The 20,815-nt window shown below is 44.0% G+C and overlaps 1 protein-coding gene across 2 annotated transcripts in view; it reads left to right on the top strand.

Annotated features, from left to right (window-relative positions):
- Positions 1–20,815, top strand: part of WDR38 (WD repeat domain 38) — a 575,566-nt gene that overhangs the window by 227,997 nt on the left and 326,754 nt on the right. The window lies entirely within an intron of this gene.

Below are 20,815 nucleotides of genomic sequence, written 5' to 3'. Positions count from 1 at the left end.
TGCTTTCACATCTGAGCATGTCCTTGCAGAGGTAAACACTCAGATTTTTACTATGCCTGTGAACAGTTGTAGCTCCCAGCAATAACACTGATAATTGGTTGGCTGAGTACTTATTTGGAAAGAAACTCTATGTTTGGCTGACTTATTTAAATATGTGCTCATGATTATTCATGAGTAATGCCCCGTACACACGAGCAGACTTTACGGTAGACTTTGTCCTGCGGACTTTTCGACGGACTTTAGGACGGACTTTCCGAATGATCGGACTTGCGTACACACGATCAACCAAAGTTCGACGGATTCGTACGTGATGACGTATGACCGGACTAAAACAAGGAAGTTCATAGCCAGTAGCCAATAGCTGCCCTAGCGTCGGTTTTTGTCCTTCGGACTAGCATACAGACGAGTGGACTTTTCGACCAGACTCGAGTCCGTCGAAAAGATTTGAAACATGTTTCATTTCTAGGTCCATCAAACTTTTGGGGAAAAAAAAGTCTGCTGGAGCCCACACACGATCGAATTGTCCGACGGACTCCGGTCCGCCGAACCAAGTATGCCGTAAAGTCCAGTCGTGTGTACGCGGCATTAGTCTTAAAAAGGCCTGGTGTCAGCTCTGCTAAGAGGTGCACTGGCATACATGAAAGACTTCGTAGAAGACTTGTGCTCCCTAAGGCCTGATTCACACCTATGCATTTTTAGCGCTTTGTACATTTTGCAGATTTGCACTACAGTCCATTTAACATTGGTTTCCTATGGAACACGTTCTGTAGTGCAAATCTGCAAAATGAAAAAAGCACTAAAAATGCATAGGTGTAAATCCAGCCAAAGGTAAGGTGACCAGATTTTTAAAATGATATCCGGGGACATTTAAAAAAAAAAAAATTATTGGCAAATAGTAAACTATTTTATAAGCATATTTTCCTCAAATGATATATGCAGTGTATGTGGTATGTGTTTATGTAATAAATGTATGATATATACGTTATTTCTGGAAATCATTCCATACCAGCCCCATAGCATTATTATACCAGCCCAACTGCATAACATGATTATTTTCTTGCTCATAAAAGGGAAAACAATGCATTTTAAAGCACATTTGAAGAGTGTATTATACTCACCAGTGCTTATCAGCGCAGCCTCATCAGTGCCCATCAGCGCAGTGTCATTACTGCCCGTCAGCTCAGCCTCATCAGTGCCCATCAGTGCAGCCTCACCAGTGCCAATCAATGTAGCCTAACCAGTGCCCATCAATGCAGCCTCACCAGTGCCCATCAATGCAGCCTCACCAGTGGCCATCCAATGCAGCCTCACCAGTGGCCATTCAATGCAGCTTCACCAGTGGTCATCCAATGCAGCCTCACCAGTGGCCATCCAATGCAGCCTCACCAGTGGCCATCCAATGCAGCCTCACCAGTGGCCATTCAATGCAGCTTCACCAGTGGTCATCCAATGCAGCCTCACCAGTGGCCATCCAATGCAGCCTCACCAGTGGCCATCCAATGCAGCCTCACCAGTGGCCATCCAATGCAGCCTCACCAGTGGCCATCCAATGCAGCCTCACCAGTGGCCATCCGTGCAGCCTCACCAGTGCTCATCAATGCAGCCTCACCAGTGCTCATCAATGTAGCCTCACCAGTGCCCATCAGCTCAGCTTCACCAGTGCCCATCAATGCAGCCTGATCAGTGCCCATTAAAGCAGCCTCACCAGTGCCCATCAAAGCAGCCTCATCAGTGCCCATCAGCTCAGCCCCATCAGTGCCCATCAATGCAGCCTCCCCAGTGCCCATCAGTGCAGCCTCCCCAGTGACCATCAGTGCAGCCTCCCCAGTGCCCATCAGTGCAGCCTGTTCAGTGCCCATCAATGCAGTCTGTTCAGTGCCCATCAATGCAGTCCGTTCAGTGCCCATCAATGCAGACTGTTCAGTGCCCATCAATGCAGCCTCACCAGTGTTCATCAATGCAGCCTTGCCAGTGCCTATCAATGCAGCTTCATCAGTGCCCATCAATGCAGCCTCACCAGTGCCCATCAGCTCAGCCTCTTCAGTGGCCATCAATGCAGCTTTAGTTAACTTATGCCGTGTACACACGGGCAGACTTTTCGGCATCAAAGGTCCGACTTTCGACTGACTTTTGACGGACTTCCGACAGACTTTCGAACAAACGGACTTGCCTGCACACGATCACACCAAAGTCCGACGGATTCATATGTGATCACGTACGACCGGACTAAAATAAGGAAGTTGATAGCCAATAGCCAATAGCTGCCCTAGCGTCGGTTTTCGTCCATTGGACTAGCATACAGACGAGCGGATTTTTCGACTACTCGAGTCCGTCGGAAAGATTTGAAACATGTTCCAAATCTAAAGTCCATCTGATTTTCGACTGAAAAAGTCCGCTGCAGGTCCGATGAAGCCCACACACTGTCAGATTGTCCCGTCGGACCAGTCCAGTCGAAAAGTCCGCCCGTGTGTACACGGCATTAGGCTCCATGTACACGGGACGCTGAGGCAAAGCCCTCTGAACAATTTTTTTTGACACCTTGAAACAGGCGTTTAAAATGCCTGTTTACAAAAACATATTTGGGGGCACACCCTAAAATGCGTTTAACTTCAAGATGGTGCTGCCATAAGACGAACAAACAATACAAAACAGATTACAGCACACACATTCAAGAATGACATTTATCCTGCAAGGCTAGTTAAAAACATCGGAACATATTAAAAAAAAATACGGGGGGTTGGTCACACTATATGGTCATATAGTGCTAAGCCCACTTACTGCGACAAAGTACACCGATTAGTGGGTCCTACCCTGCGTCTCAACCATGGGAGATAACCTCCTCTATGTGAGAGAGCTGAAGGGATTCATCCTATGCACTGGTGGCCACTAATATGAGGTAATGAGGAGGGGGAGGGGTGCTCCAGCCCAAAAAAACCTGGTCAGGGTCTACTACAATTTACAAAAACATATTTGGGGGCACACCCTAAAATGCGTTTAAATTCAAGATGGTGCTGCCATAAGACCAACAAACAATACAATACAGATTATAGCGCACACATTCAAGAATGACATCTATCCTGCAAGGCTAGTTAAAAATACCTGAACATATTCAAAAAAATAAAAACGCCTGTTTAGCCGCATTTGCATGCCGTGTTTAGCCGCGTTTAGCGGTGTTTTACCACGTTTGCATCTAGAAGCGTTTAGTTAAGATAACATCACAAGACCCTCCCCAAGCTCAAAAAACAGTATTATTTACCTATTTCAGCCATTTTGTGTGATCAGAGTGAGTAGCAGCAGCTGAGAGAGCAGCAGTGTACTCCTATTCAGCGTCTCACTTGCCACGTCCCCTGCCACAAGTTAGGGATTGTCCACCTGCCAAAAAGTTGTGGATTGTCCACTTGCCACGTCACCTGCCACAAGTTGCGGATTGTCCACTTGCCGCGTCACCTGCCACATGTTGCGGATTGTCACTTGCCACGTCACCTGCAACATGTTGTGGATTGTCCACTTGCCACGTCACCTGCCACAAGTTGCTTGTTCAAATCTAACAACATATGGGTCAAGTATCAATTATACTTTGGATAACAGCAATGCTAGTGGTGTATTGGATTGAATCAAGGCCTCATTATGGTAGATGGTCTATAAATCATTGCAAGCAATTACAATTTTTTTAAATATTTTTTTTAATGGTTTTTCATCATTTGCCATCATTTTTGAGATTTTTAATGTAAAAAAAATAGGGCACCTTTAAAAACACTTATAAACGAAAACGGTACCGACGTTTAGCCGCGTTTAGCATCTGAAACGTGGAAATCTTCGGTGTCTGAACCCATTTTTTTGCTTTCAAAGAAACACCGTTAAACGCAATTGCCTATAAATGGCAATAAACGAGACTGTGTACCATTGAATGAGTTCAGGGGCAGTTGAAAAAAGCGTCCAACTGCCTCTGAACCTACATTTAGCAGCGTCCCATGTACATGGGACGCCGTACAGTGCAAGTCCTGGCATGAGTCGTGGCACGAGCCCCCAATAGTTATGCTTGCATTTATCTAGCAAGGTTACTTTAAAGTATAAGCAAGGAAGCTCAGACCTCTGCAGTGTGTAAATGTGCTTTTACTGAACAAAAATGCTGTACAGACAAAACTATTACAATATTAGGAATACGAATCAAGACTGACAGATATATCAAGCAAACAAACAAAAACTATGGTCTGTAACAGTAGAAATACGCTTAAAAGTTACTTAACTCTGGTTACTGTGTGTTCATGATCTCCGTTGACAGTTGCTTTGGAAGTCGGGTATCTTTCTTCTTGGCTGGTTACAAACCTTCTACCTGCTATGGTGTTAATGCATGATGAAGTCCTCTTTGATCTTAAGGCATGGTGCAAGTTTCTTGGTATCAGTCTCTGCTGCTGCTTTTATTTGGGCTTTTGTTGACTAGGTCAACTTGTTTACCTTAACAACCGACTAACAGAAAGATGTCTCTGTAGCTTTCAATTAGAGATGTACTCTCAAATTCTACCTCAAGCTGGCACTCTGCCATCATACATACCATAGGTTATATATTACCTGTTTACTGTAGCTATAGAGACAATATACTGCTAAAACTGTCAACTAAAATGCAACAATGGTATCTAAGTTCCCATTGTTTGAGGACAGCCTGTGTACTTGTTACGTTACGCATTCGTTTGAGAAGCATCTTCAGACAAACCTGATCTCTGTTTAAGGCCCCTTTCACACGGACGGATAGAATGGTGCTTTTAGCTGCGGATTTTTTAATTTTCTACCGCAGCTAAAAGCACACAATGCTTTCCTATGGCCCCATTCACACACTGCGTTTAGCTGCGAATTAGATACATGCGGTTCTGTGCGGATAGAAAAAATAGAATTGACTGCGTCCAGGAGCGATTTAGTGCAGCTATCCGCACATAACCGCAGGTAATCGCAGTGCACTGTGTCAGCTGCGGATAACAGCGCCGAGCTGCTCGTCATGAAAGGAAAAATGATTTTTCCTTTCCCAATGAGTGACAAGCACGGGGATCCGACTCGGATCCCCGCCAATGCCCGGCACTGTTTGGTATGAATCTTGAGGGGGAACTCCATGCCAAATTTTAAATAAAAAAATGGCGTGGGTTCCCCCCCAGGGGCATACCAGCCCCTTCGGTCTGGTATGGATTTTAAGAGGAACCCCTACGCCGAAAAAACGGCGTGCCCCCCCCCAATCCATACCAGACCCTTATCCGAGCACGCAGCCCGGTCGGTCAGGAAAGGGGGTGGGGACGGGCGAGCGCCCCCCCTTTTGAGCCGTACCAGGCTGCATGCCCTCAACATGGGGGTGGGTGCTTTGGGGAGGGGGGCCCTGCGGCCCCCCCACCCCAAAGCACCTTGTCCCCATGTTGATGAGGACAAGGGCCTCTTCCCGACAACCCTGGCCATTGGTTGTCAGGGTCTGCGGGCGGAGGGCTTATCGGAATCCGGGAGCCCCCTTTAATAAGGGGGCCCCCAGATCCCGGCCCCCCACCCTATGTGAATGAGTATGGGGTACATGGTACCCCTACCCATTCACCTAGGGAAAAAGTGTCAATAAAAAAAACACTACACAGATTTTTAAAGTAATTTATTAGACAGCACCGGGGGTCTTCTTCCGACTTTGGGGGTCCTCTTCCGACTTTGGGGGTCTTCTTCTGACTTCGGGGGTCCTCTTCCGACTTCGGGGGTCTCTCCGGTTCTTCTCCGTGCTCTCCAGGTCTTCTGCCATGCTCCTCCGCTATCTTCTGCTCTTTTGCCGCTCTTTTGCTATAGCGGAGGAGCCCGGTCTGCTGCCTTCTGCCTTCTTCCCTCTTCTTTTCTTCTGATGTTGACACGATGCTCTCTCCGCCTGGAATGCACTCTGGGCGCTCCGCTCTGACTTATATAGATGGTGACCCCGCCCCCTTATGCCGTCACAGTCCCTGGGCATGCTGGGACTGTGACGTTTTAGGGGGCGTGGTCATCACCCTCCGCCCGCAGACCCCGACAACCAACGGCCAGGGTTGTCGGGAAGAGGCCCTTGCCCCCATCAACATGGGGACAAGGTGCTTTGGGGTGGGGCGGCCACAGGGCGCCCCCTCCCCCAAAGCACCCACCCCCCATGTTGAGGGCATGCGGCCTGGTACGGCTCAGGAGGGGGAGCTGCTCGCCCGTCCCCACCCCCTTTCCTGACCGACCGGGCTGCGTGCTCAGATAAGGGTCTGGTATGGATTTGGGGGGGGACCCCACGCCGTTTTTTCGGCATGGGGTTCCTCTTAAAATCCATACCAGACCGAAGGGCCTGGTATGCCCCTGGCAGCTAATCGCACTGTGCAAATGCAGCTGATCGCAGTGCCTGGAGTCTTGAACTCCACAGGAAAAAACATGCTTTTAATTGCGGCAGAATAGCCGTCCATGTGAAAGGTGCCTTAAACTAGTCTGATAGAGAAAGTCATTAGTTTAATACAATATATATATTGTATTTTGTACTCACAAAAGTGAGTACACCCCTCACATTTTTGTAAATATTTTATTATATCTATGCATGTGACAACACTGAAGAAATTACACTTTGCTACGATGTAAAGTAGTGAGTGTACAGCTTGTATAACAGTGTAAATTTGCTGTCCCCTCAAAATAACTCAACACACAGACATTAATGTCTAAACCGTCTGGCAAAAAAAGTGAGTACACCCCTAAGTGGAAATGTCCAAATTAGGCCCAATTAGCCATTTTCCCTCCCCGGTGTCATGTGACTGATTAGTGTTACAAGGTAGAAAGAGAAGGCACTCAAATGCCACATCCTTAATATAGGGGGAGGAAAAAAGGGGTACTACTGGAGGTACTACCAAATGTCGGACTTTGTAGGCCAGGAAACAATGGAAAGGGAAATATAAATAAATCATCACATTTATTGAAAAAATACAAAATATACATAATTGTTGGAAAGAGTAAAAAACATCATACATATGCATTTATGCAATTTGTACAGTGAGCCCTTGTGCTTCTACGCGTTTCGCCGTTAGGTTTCTTCAGGACACGACCAAGGTTCAAAGACGTAACAGATAAGAGAACGAATCTCACTATCTAGAGTTGGAGTACATTGTTCGTATATACCCACAGCCTGGGATAGGTGATGGGTTTTCAAAATTCGAAGTAATAAATGAATTTCAAATTTTATGAACAGGGGCAGGTATGGCCTTCACTCCAAACATGTATGGGACCAGCAGAGCCATACTATAAGGTATATATCAAGGAAACAGACCCTTATTGGGATTAGGCATTGCTCATGGCCAGGGCTTTTTTTCTCAAACAATAGGTGCTGGAACTCAACTACGACTCCCCAAAACCCCTCCCCCTACACACACCCTCCAAATCACATCAAATAGTGGGTGTGGTCAGTCAAATTTCATGAACAGTAGGAGGGTCTTAAAGGGGCATTAAATACCAGGATTGCATTACATACAGAGTGCAGAGTTCAGGGGGGTTACACACAGAGTGCAGAGCTGTCACTTTTAAACACAGAAACCGGACTTTTGTGTTTACAAGTGATTGTGGTGAGCATACCTCCCCCCCCCCCAAGGGTCTGAGCCAGAGGTGGTGGAACTGAGTTCCACCAAGTTCCCCCTGAAAAAAAGCCCTGCTCATGGCTAGTAAAGCCTGAAAAGACATGCTGTACATGGAGGATATAGTAAGGAAGCATGCCCCTGGGAGACAGCCGGGCGCTGCACAATGTTACAAGTTGTTACAAGGTCTCAGGTGTGAATGGGGGGGGCAGGTGTGTTTAATTTGGTGTTATCGCTCTCAATCTCTCATACTGGTCACTGGAAGTTCAACATGGCACCTCATGGCATATGCAGAGGATGTCTTTGGGAAATGGAAGTATCAGTGCTGCCAGCATTACTGTAGAGGTTGAAGGGGTGGGGGGTCAGCCTGTCAGTGTTCAGATCATACGCCGCACACTGCATCAAACTGGTCTGCATGGCTGTCGTCCCAGAAGGAAGCCTCTTCTAAAGATGATGCACAAGAAAACCCGCAAACAGTTTGCTGAAGACAAGCAGACTAATGACATGAATTACTGGAATCATGTCCTGTGGTCTGATGAGACTAAGATAAACTCATTTGGTGTGTGGCGGCAACCAGGTGAAGAGTACAAAGACAAGTGTGCCTTGCCTACAATCAAGCATGGTGGTGGGAGTGTCATGGTCTGGTGTTGCATGTAGCTGTGGAGCTACAATTCATTGAGGGAACCATGAATTCCAACGTGTACTGTGACATACTGAAGCAGAGCATGATCACCTTCCTTCAGAGACTGGGCTACAAGGCAGTATTCCAACATAACGACCACAAACACGCCCCCAAGACGACCACTGTCTCACTAAAGAAGCTGAGGGTAAAGGAGATGGACTGGCCAAGCATGTCTCCAGACCTAAACCCTATTCAGTGTCTGTGGGACATCCCCAAATGGAAAGTGGAGATGCGCAAGGTCTCCACCAGCTCAGTGATGTCATCATGGAGGAGTGGAAAAGGAATCCAGTGGCAAACTGTGAAGCTCTGGTGAACTCAATGCCCAAGAGGGTTAAGGCAGTGCTGGAAAACAATGGTGGCCACAGAAAATATTGACACTTTGGGCCCAATTTGGACATTTTCACTTAGGGGTGTACTCACTTTTGTTGCCAGTGGTTTAGACATTAATGGCTATGTGCTGAGTTATTTTGAGGGGACAGCAAATTTACACTGTTATGCAAGCTGTACACTCACTACTTTACATCGTAGCAGTGTCAACTCTTCAGTGTAGTCACATGAAAAGATACAATAACATATTTACAAAAATGTGAGGGGTGTAGTCACATTTGTGAGATACTATGTGTATATGTATGTGTGTGTGTGTGTGATATGTATATATTCTGCTCCATTGTCCCTTAGGCCAGTGGTAACTTTGTCACCCACAGTGACAGGCTGCAGATTATCGGAGAACCCCCCTGTGTTCCTGGAAGAACACAAAACAGTAGGCTCTGTGGTACGTGGGGCAGCCTTCTTTTTATTGGGGCAAGACTCACTGAGATGACCCATCTGGTTGCAGACAAAACATTTACAGATATCCACAACTGGAAATCCTGGAGGTTTGGATAGTTTGGTCCTCTAGCTGTCTTGAGAAGAGGGTCCACCTGCCTTTCCTCCTTTCCAGCTTGGTGCAGTAGCCCTCCTGGTGTCGGACAGACATTCTGTTAGCTGCACAGGTGTTGACTATTTCCACTGCTTGATTCATCATATTGGGATCTCGGTCCAACACAAACTGCCGGACCTCAAAAGGACATGTTTGTAGGAACTGGTCCATAATCATTACTTCCTGCAGGGTGTCAAAGGTGCTTACGGACAGTCCCTTCAGCCACTGTCTGAAAGCAGTGTGCAAACTGCAAACAAGGTCTACGTAACTTTCATTAGAACCTCCATGCAATGTCCTGAAACCCTTGCAGTACACCTCTGGAGTGTGTTGGTACCGTTTAACAATGGCCTGCTTAAGGGCCTCATAGTCCCTTCCTTGGATCTCCAGAAGACTCACAAGCACATCCAGGGCCTTGCCTCTCAGCCCTGGTGTGAGGTACTGTGCCCATTGCTCCTTGGACAGGCATTACTGACGACAAGTCCTTTCAAACCCCTGTAAGAAAGTGTCCATAGCGCCAACTTTGTCCATGTTTGGGAATTTGTCCGGGGAACTTTTGTGTATTCGTTTTTCCATGAACTCCCTTGTTGATGCTACAGATTGAACTGAAAACTGAATAATTCATTGACTGGGCCCAGCAGTTAAAATGCATCAATCTCTGCAGAGATATGAGCTCTATCATACTAGACAAAAGTCACTGATTATTTAAAAAAAATCTGTTCAATATTTTTATTGATTTGCTTATTGTATGAGCTTTGCCTCAAAACAAACAAAAAAAAAAGAAACAGACATTGTGTCGGCCTGCAAGGCCAAAATCAACACAAGGAACAATTACAAGATAGGATTCCGAGAGATTGGTTATAAGGCAACAATCTGGGCTTAAAAATTTAGATATGGAAACAAAGTATGATCTTCAGATGCAATACATGTAGAACATCATTATAAACAGAGTGAATATTATAGAAGACCGAGTGGGGTGAGGATGAGGTAAAAATTATAGAGTAACGGCTGACCACCCGGTGGAAGTCAACCCTGCCATCCCATGGGGATCTTAGCTGTGGACAGGAAGGTTCCACCACGGTAGACTGGGTCTCAGAATTACGCCTCTCCCACAACCTGTGGTCTTCAGCAAAAAATCATGGTAAGATCAGAGACAGAGCTGCTGGTATGCTTAAATATTGAGAAAAGTTTACAGTGGACAGTAACTAAATCATTAAAGTTTACATCTTGTCACTCCATTTGTTGGACTAAAACGGGTATCAGACCACCAAACTATTGCTTGTGAAGAAAAGTTTTAAAAACTTAAAACTTAAAGAGGATAACAATGTGCCTTACTAAGAAAGCCTTGCATATCTACCACAGATAATATACAGTAGATATAACATTTTTTATAAAATAGTACATTTGGCAGCTGGACAACATGCCCTGTGCATTATGGTAGAACAAATGAAAATCTAGAAGAGAATAGAGATGAAAAAGAAAAAAGAAAGGGGGAGGGAGAGGATGGGTCATATTGCCCCAACAGAGTGAAGAGAGAAAAAGAAAGGGACAGGGTAGGCCAACCAGGAGATTATATCTAGGAAGGCAAAAGTCCAGGATATAGAGGAACCTTGACATAAAATGTCCAAGGTTGTCAGATTGCTTTGAACCGCTGAACTTTGTTTTGTAGACTAGCCACAAATTTTTCTTGTGACATAATCCAGGAGTTTTTCCAATTTGCTTCTGACAAAGACACTGTTTTTTTTTTTCCAGGCCCTGGCAAGCGTTATCTTAGCTTCTAGGAGCATGAAAAAGATGAGAGCTTGAGTATGATTAGGGGTTTTTCCCACCTTGCGAATTAAGAGTGCTATTGTGGGTTCCTGTGGAATAGCAACTCCCAACTCTAGCAACTATACTGGTGAAAAAATGTATTCCAAACGTTCCTAATACGCGGACAAGTGCAGCATGTGTGGAGCATGGAGCCCAAGATATTACACCCTCTGAAACACAAGGGGCAAGCGCCCGGGTAGACCTTGGCTAGTTTAGTAGAAACATGGCACCTAGTAAGAATTATAATGCTTGCTTCTATAAGAGAGATGTTCAAGATGCCTCTGTAAGAGCATTGGAGAGATTGAAACCACTCAACAGGTTCCTATTGTACTACCAAATCAGATTCCCAGCTCTGGGCATAAGGAGTTTGTCTAGGGTTTCAGCTAGAAAGGAGTATGTGATGGGAGTCACTTTGGGTGGGGGGGCCGTGGAACCCAGCTTACCTTAGAGAGCTATGGAAACCCATTTTCCAGCTCCCCAGGCCCCTCTTTTGTGCAAGTTACCCTGTGTCTATTAGGGGCACAGGGTGACCTGAGAAGCCCAGTCTGGTATGCCCTAACCAGACTCCCAGTACAACCACACCAGACTCAGCATTTTGTTTTACCCCTGTTATCCTGGGTCTCATATGTGTGGTTTGTGTTGAAAGTTGGAGAGCCTTCTTCACTTGGGACAGTAATATTTATCAATATCTAGAGAAATATATGAAGATCTGCTGGAACATTGTATGAGCTTTGCCTTGTAGACTATTGTAGGTAGGAGCCAGACAGTCTGTTACTGGGGGTCTTCTGCTATTGTTTGGTTATAAAGGTGTTCTATGTTTACACTTAGGATAATGTGTAATGTACTTTGTTGTAGCCTTGTTACTGAATAGTCTGTTCATCTAGGCTGGTTTAAGTGGCTAGTTAATTAGCTCATGTTAATTAAACCACTGTTAGCTATTAGCTGCTGGGGGGGATTTCTCCAGCAGCCCTTCCTAAAGGCTGTCTTGGTGCCCAGTTACCGATTTAATTATTTGTTGAAAAGTTTGAATATACCTGTGTTTCATGTTACTAGATGTACAGTTTACCCCGCCCTGTGTCATTATGCAAAGAGGGGGGATTGTCCCCTAAGTGTATATCTCTTTGTACCTGTGTTTCAATAAACAGTTGATATTTTTGTACCACCCTAGACTATGTCTCGACGAGTGAATAGGTGAGCTAAGGGATCTTGGATTATGCTGGTACCAGGCAAGGGAAGCCTATACGGCGGACATACTCCTCTTGAGTATGGGGTCCGTCACAGAGTATATAATGGATCTGATCGATAATCTTGGAACTCCACTGTTCATAGGCTGTGGGAGTAGGGGGTCAGGTTTATTGAGCCAGATAGTGTGTAGAAAATGAGAAATTTGAGAGTCTGAATTTCTCAGCTATGGGCATTTTAAGTTTACATCTACAAAATGTCCCAAAGAAATGGGACTCATTAAGTTGAAAAAGTGACCAATTCTAAAGAATCCTTTGTTCAGCCACCATTGGAAGGCCTTTATATTCATGCCTGGAGGAAAGGACAGATTGTGAAAAGGTGAGAAAGCGGCCGATAGTTAGATATTAGTGAAGGATGTTTATGTAAAATATCACACAAGGCTAGGGAGTGTGAGAGAGTGGGGTCCAACACGGAAGGTCTAAGTTTAGGAGAACTCCAAAGAAGGAAATCAATTGTGTGAAGAGGGATTGCTTGTCTTTCCATGGAAACCCAATCTGGTTTTGGGCCCCTGGAGTACACAATGGAAATTTTGCGCATGCTTGATAGTACCACCATAAATTGGGGAGGCCTAACCCCCCTTGACCTCTCAATTGACAGAGTACATCATTGGAGCAGAGGTGACCCTTTTCCCCTACAGACAAAGTAAGTTATTTTGGAATGGAATTTGAGTAGTTTTGAGTTTTCTTTATTGGGATACGGAGCGACCGGAAGAAATATAAAAGATGCGGAAGAAGGGTCATTTTAATTGAATTTATCCTACATAGCCAGGATAGGTCTTGTTTCACCCAGAGTGTTAAGTCCTCTTCTAGTTTCTTAAACATGGGGTGGGGGGTAGTTTACAGAGTATAGGTTGTCTATACTAGGGGGTAGGTTAATTCCCAAATATGGAATACAAGTAGAAGAATGGAAAGTTCAGTTGGAGTTGCTCTAATAATACAGATGGGACTGAGATATTTAAGGCTATAGATTTGGATACATTTACCTGGAGACCCAAGATATGACCGAATTCACAAAGCAGTTGAAAGATATTAGAAGTAGATATCAATGGGAGGTAACAAAAAGTAGTAGATCGTCAGCAAATAACGCACATTTGGGTTCATGTGGGCCACATTGGACTCCTTTAGTATTAGGATGATGTCTAATAGAAATGGTCAATATTTCTATAGCGATAGTGAAAATTATGAGAGAGAGGGGACAACCTTGTCTAGTTCCTTTCCCAATGGCAAAAGGTTCAGAGTACCGGCCCAGTAATCAAACTTGAATGCTGGGGTTAGAATAAAGTGAGTGCATAATGCCTATGAACTTGGGGCCGAAACTACATCTCTCTAGGATTTTGAAAAGATACGGCCAGGAGACCGTGTTGAAGGCCTTATGAAGATCGATTGATAACACAAAGCCTTCTTGCAGTTTGCCTCCATCCCATTGTGAGTGTAACAAGAGATTATATCTGTAGCTCTCCTAATTTGGTCAGCACCCTGTCTCCCCGGGATGAAGCCCACCTGGTCTTTGTGTATATATATTTTGCAATACATCCCGACAGTCTCAGTGCTTGAGCTAGACATGTGCAATTCATTTCGGTTCAAATACAAATTTGGACAAATTTTTGGTTATTTGGAGAATCAGATACATAGTAATGAATTTTAGTTGAAATCCATTTATAATTTTTTTGTTTATTAATTTTCTAACAAATTTTAACTTTTCAGAAGGATTAGAATTCGGATTGGTCGAAAAACAATTGACTGATTTGAATTCTGTGTGAAGAAATAGCTGGTTGTTAAGCAGCAGGTCGGGAAGCCGGCCGCCCGTGTCCTTAACATCCACGAGTCATCATCTGTCAGCGGGCTTCCCTACTGACAGATGAATGTAAACATAACAATGCCGGCAATAGAAAAATGTTAATATAAAACAGCATTTTTTTAAGTTTTGGTTGGGGTTCCCCTTAAAATCCATACCAGACCTGTTTTTTTCTTTATTTTTTTTTTTTTAAATACTCAGGTGTTAGCAATTGTAACCGCGAGTCAATTTAAATGTGATTTGACACGTTTTTTTTTCTTTAGAAATGTCATTTTTGCTGCAGCATGTGTTATACATGCTACAAATGCGCCACCGCAGACAGACTAAGGGGATCCCCAGGCACTATATTTAAAGGAATTTTTCATTTTTATTGTTTTACTTAAAGTGGATTTTCTTTGTGTTCTAAAGAAGAAAAATGCATGAAATGACATTTAAATTGCCAGCAATACAATACCATGTCTGTCAATAGAAAAAAAATGGCATGGGGTCCCCCCCAGTCCATACCAGGCTCTTGGGGTCTGGTATGGATTTCTCCCACAAAATCCATACCAGACCCTTATTCGGGCATGCAGCCCGGCAGGTCAGGAAAGGGAGGGGGGACGAAAGGCCCCCCTCCTGAACAATACCAGGCCACATGCCATCAACATGGGACAAAAACAAAAACAAGGGCTTATTCCCGACAACCCTGGGCTGTACTTGTCCCCCCTGGGTCTACTGGGGGCGGGGGGCCCCCATATCTCAGACCCCTCACATTCAAAGAATATTAAAAATACAGAGACAGTTTTTGACAAATCCTTTATTAAAAAATAAAAAAACAGTGTCCCGAGATCCATCATCAATCTTGCCGCCCGCCCCAAAGAAAAAAAAATGATCTTGCTGACACAAAGGCGCTATGCCTACTGCAGGCTCCTCCGTTTGACTTTTTTTTATAGAGTAGGGTGGAGCCACCTGTCTACATCACCTGGAGGCACAGACCCAGCATGCACTGGTCTGTGATGTCAGAAGTGGGTGGTGCTACCAGGTGACGTAGACAGGTGGCCCTGCCCCTTCCCTTTAAAAAAAAAGTCAAACGGAGAAGCCTGCAGTAGGCATAGCGCCTCCGTGTCGGCAAGAGCATTTTTTTTGGGGGGTTAGCGGGCGGTGTGATTGACGACAGGTCTATGTTTTATTTTTTTGATAAAGAATTTGTCAAAAACTCTGTTTTTATTACTTTTTGACACTTTTTTGGTGAACGCGTACGGTTCGGAAATCGTTCAGAAAAGTTGGAATGCGTTCGAAAATGTATAAATGAAACGAATTTTAAAGGAAAACGTAACGAAATTTAATGGAAATGAAACTAATTCCAAAACCAAACTAAATGAATTCCATAACGAAACGATATTAGTAACATAACAAATCTAACACTAAACTAAACTTTTTCCATTCTGCACATGTCTATCCTGAGCTAGAGCGGATTTTAGGGAAGAACAAAGGTCTGGGTTTACAGCTAAGTTTGGCCGCCAATTTAGAACTGATCTTGTCTTTTTGTGACTAAAAGTGAGTCCCCGTTCATCTAAGATGTTTCTCTGCTTCTGTGGTCAGGGCCACATTCAGAGCTAGGCTGGATGCGTCCAGTTGCGCAAGTGTTTCTGAAGTAGGACATTTGTGATGTTTGCTCAGTAAGTGGAAGTCCTTGGTTAGTCTATACACTTCAGCTTTCCAATCTCGTTTTAGTTGAGAGGAGATCCAAATGATATTGCCCCTAATCACTGTTTTATAAGCTGCCCAAAGTGTTACAGGAGGGACTGCACCATCATCATTAATCCTGAAGTATTCTTTTAGGGTAAAATTGTACATTGTACAGAATCGCTCAAGAGAGCTTTGTTAAGACGCCATTTAAATGGTCCATCTGAACTTAAGGGCCTCTGCAAGGGTAGTAAGACTATTAAGTGATCTGAGAGAGTTGTGTCCCGGATTTTGGCCCCAGAAGCCAGGGGGATAGAGGAGGACTGTATAAAGATATGATATATCCTGGCATAAGTTTGATGTGGGGCAGAGTACTGAGTGTTGTCTTTAACCCTGGGGTTTAGTTCCCTCTAAATATCAATCAGTCCTAGCGTGTAAAGAAGGTGTGCTATTTTAAGGCTTTGTCTGGGGGGATGTTTGGATTTTGGGATGCCGTTGCTGGATTTGTCAAGCGAAAGGTCAAAAGTTATATTTGAGTCCCCTCCAAGAATTACAGTTCCCTCGATGTGAGGCATAAACAAATGGAATCAAAGAAGGATGCTTGGCCAGTGTTTGGGGCATAGAAGGAGATAAACTGGCAGGTTGGCCCACCAATTGATCCCGTAACCAACAGGTATCGACCATTATGGTCTTTGATCACTTTAGTTGGAGAGAAATTTAACCATTTGGAGAAACAGATTGCAATGCCCTGAGTTTTATTTTCTGCATTGGCTAGATAGAATTGGGTGTAGTTTTGATGAATGAATGTAGAGTTATAAGAACTAGGGAATGGGTCTCCTGAAGTATGTGAAACTTTAGGGAATGGTATTGGTGAAATAATTTCCATCTCTTAACCAGAGAATTTAGTCCCTGGACATTATGGGAGGCTTTGTGCAAGTTCAGGTTATTATGATTGATGGAAGACATGGATCAAAGGGTATCTCATAAGAAACATAATCTCACCCTGCAGAAGTATGTCCAAGATATAAGTGAAACGTCCAAATCTTTCCTCGGATTCTGTGGAATGTGAGAGAAATTCTTGGTTGACTGAAAGAGGGAGGCTTGCTGGGAATAGAAGAGAGGAAAAAGAAGGGAGAGAAGACAAAACGGAGGAATTAAATCAACATCCAAAAATGTCCTCATAAACCCGATCAGGGTGGGATGGGACCAGCCTCATTCCACCTCGAAGCCTGAGTAAGGTAATGTCCCCTAAATCGGGGGAGATCGATCTGTCCTTGAGAGGTAGGCATAAAATTACTCAGACAGATGGGGGTGCATTGCAGCCATTTTGGCCACCCCACCATAAAAACATCAACTGTTAACCAAAATGATGAGTCCCCAGCCCTTTGAGATCGAGATAAGAAAAAGATAATAACCTCCCCCCCCAACGGGTCCTAGACTGCAAGCAGGGCCTAACTACAAATTTCAGGTCTGCCCACCTAGAGACCAGGCCCACAGAAGGGTGTAAAGGGTGAGAGACACAGGGAGGCCCCAGGGATATCCCAAGGGTAGCTGTCTCTCCCAACCCGGCTCCCGCTGAGTCCCTGAGAGGACCGGAGGAATACCATCCAAAACAATGTGAGATTACAAGCAGGACATAGAGAAAATTCCAGACTATGCAAACTTAGTATGTAGAGAAAAAAAAACAATTGAGTCAGTAACTTATTCCTCAAAAGTAAAATCTCTAGGATGTAGACCAGGTTAGTCCGACCTAGATAAGTGCAAAACATAAAAACTCAAATAAAAAGAAGAAACAAAAAATGTGTACATGTGAAGTACAATGATATTAATAGCGTGAAAATCTGAAAATCAAACAAACTCAGTCCATGGGTTCAAACATAAAAAGTTCATCAGTGAAAAAAAGCTTCCATCCACTATACAGCTCAGCAGCAACTAATCCCCCTATGAGTGGATTGACAAAGGAGAGAGATGTGCAGGATGGTGCAAATCCACTGACGGTGACTCCAATAAGTGAGAAAGTGATAAAGGTGGACTCTTACCCTCCGTGTTGGACCCCCTCCTTGGCAGGGTCTATCAGGCATGCAGATTTTTGCCCTCTGCAGGGACCATGTAATGAGAAGATCTCCCCAGCAGCTGTCAGGAATGTTGTCTCCGATCCGGGCTGGTCCAAGTGAAACGCCTGGAGAGGGGAGAAGGAAAGCTCTCTTGCTCCCAGTGTGGCAAAGGAAAAAGCAAAAGAGCGGAGCTCCAATAGTGTAAAAAGTTTCGGAATTTATTCAATAAAAGTACAGACCGCAACGGAGACTGCACGCTCCGTGAGGTAAAAATACAATTAAAAACAAGCCGGCATATAAGAATCGTAATAACCCGTGCATAACATGGGGCAATCGTGACGGCTTACAACGTAGCCACGCCCTACATGTTTCGTCATTAGTAGACGTCTTCAAAGGGGCATGGGCTACGTGTTAAGCCATCCCCTATATAGTATAACAGTGCACACCAAGCCTCGTTTTCACCTCCGCTCTCAGGGAAGGGAAAACCCAAGCCTCTACCTGGTGCTCCTCAGTGAATGGATGTTGCCAAGGTGACACATAGGACTGAAACTAAACAAAACTTCAGCCACTCCCAGCAGAGCCAATCTCTCGCGCCATCTGGAGGAAGAAGCCCAGTATTACTAGACAATTAATATGTCTTACAGATGCTAATTTGGAACGTAAAACTGACAGAGCAGAAAGGAGAAAATCACTGAATCTCACCAAGAGGCACGATGTGGTGGTTAATAATAATAAAAGTGTAGAAAAAAATTGTAAATATATATGGAAATGTACGGAAAAGAAACAACGTTCATCTCCGTAAATAAAACCACATTCAAAAAACACATGTATGAAAAAAAAATATATATGTATTAGAGTCACACCGTAATAAATGGAGGCCCATCCATGAACGTGAAGAGCACTCGGTATCACAATGATGCGACTAAATCATTATAATGTATAATATTTAAACATATCACTATGCTCCCATCCTCTCAAAATTCCTGGAAGCCCTAATCGCTAGATCCTCCCAATGTCCCGGAGAGTCAACCAACCAGCAGCATGTGAGGAAGGAATAGATAAGACACCTTTATCCAACCGTTGCTAGGAGTGAATAAATGGAAAGGTGAAAAAAAAAAAAAAATTGTGAATGGATGAAAAGATTAAAAAAGTGAATGGATGAAATAAAAAAAATAAAAATTGTGAATGGATGAAGAGATAAAAAAAGGTGTATGGATGAAAAAAAAAATTGTGAATGGATGAAGAGATAAAAAAAGTGAATGGATGAAAAAAAAAAAATTGGGAATGGATGAAAAGATAAAAAAGTGAATGGATAAAAAAAAAATAAATAAATAAAAAACTGTGAATGGATGAAGAGATAAAAAAAGTGCATGAAAAAAAAAAAAAAAAAGAAAAAAATTTAAAAAATGTAAACAAAAGAAGGGAAGAAAGGAAAGGAAGCACAGGGCCCAAAGCATCACCTATGAGTTGTCAATGAACGCATTCAACTCAATATCAACATTTAGGCCTAGGGGTCTGAGGGAGCGGATCTTATAAATCCACTCCATCTCGAGTTTAGAGATGGCCCGTCTTTTAGATCCCCCTCTCCATGGAAGTTTGAGTTTATCAATGCCCATGAACAAAGTACCGCTAGGGTCTTTTTTGTGTTTGTCTAAATAATGTTTGGAGACTGGGTGGCCCAAAAAGCCCCTTCTAATATTTCCAATATGTTCCCCCAGTCTAACCTTTAATGATCGGACCGTGCGGCCCACATAGTGGAGCCCACAAGGGCAAGTGAGTAGGTAAACCACATGGGTGGTTGAACATGTGATAAAAGATTTAATATGGAAATTAAGCGGGGAATTATTGGTAATGAATTGACACACCTTTCTCTCCGTTAAAGCATTAATAGCACAAACCTCGCAATTTTTACATTTGAAATAGCCTGTCATATGTTGAAAGAACATAGGTTTATGAACCGGAGGGTCACATGCAGCAGATACCACCCGTGAACTGATTGAGGGGGCACCCCTAAAGACCAGCTGGGGTCTGTCAGGAAGGGATGGTCCAAGCACGGGATCATTCTTAATAATGTGCCAGTGTTTGTTCAACATCCTCCTGACAGAAAAGTGCTGGCAGGAGTATCTTGTGATCAAGGGACAGACCAGCTGACAGTCCCTCTGTGCCCTGGTTTTATCAGCCAGAAGAGCGTCCCTGTCCAGTGATACAACCTGATTGAGTTTTTCAGTCAGAAACTGCGCTTCATACCCCTTCTCTATAAATCTGTCCGTCAAAACCTTAGACTGAGCAAGAAAGTCAGTATTGGTAGAACAGTCCCTTTTCAGTCGGATGTACTGACTTTTAGGGACAGAGTCCAGCCAAGCTTTATGATGGCAGCTGTCCCTCGGGATAAACGAATTGCGGTCAGTGACCTTGAAATAGGTAGAGGTAAGTAGAGAGTTATTTTCACCTCGTATCTCCAGATCCAGAAAGTGTATTTTTTACTGGCTGGCCTCATATTTAAAGGATATACCCCTCTCGTTGGAATTGAGTCCATCCATAAAGGAACAGAGAGAGTCATAGGAGCCATCCCATAGGAGGAGGATGTCATCTATGTACCTGGCCCACAGGACCAATTCCGGTCTCCGGTGGGCATAGATGACGTCCTCCTCCCATTTCCCCATAAAAAGGTTCGCCAAGCTGGGGGCAAATTTAGCCCCCATGGCTACCCCCTTAGTCTGGAGATAAAACTGTTTATTATGCCAAAAGAAATGATGTATAGTGGCATATTCTAAAAGCTCCATAATGAAACGTTTTTGCTTCTTGGGTAGGGAGGCATCCTTATCAAGGAAAAATTTCACCAATTTAATACCCCAGTAATGGGGGATGCTAGTGTATAGAGAAGTGACATCGGCAGTCACAAGCCAATGCACTTCTCTATAATTACTAGTCTTGAGTAGATTGATGGTATGTCTAGTGTCCTTAATATATGCTGGCAGAAGTTGTACAAGTGGTTGGAGGAAATTGTCAATGTACTTACCTGCCCTGGAAGTAATGGAATCTATTCCACTAATGATGGGACGACCCGGAGGGTGAATTG

The sequence above is a fragment of the Aquarana catesbeiana genome, linkage group LG09, assembly GCF_042186555.1.
Source record: "Aquarana catesbeiana isolate 2022-GZ linkage group LG09, ASM4218655v1, whole genome shotgun sequence".
NCBI lineage: Eukaryota > Metazoa > Chordata > Amphibia > Anura > Ranidae > Aquarana > Aquarana catesbeiana.
The sequence above is the reverse complement of the archived record's forward strand: the minus strand, read 5'-3'. Positions and strand labels throughout refer to the sequence as shown.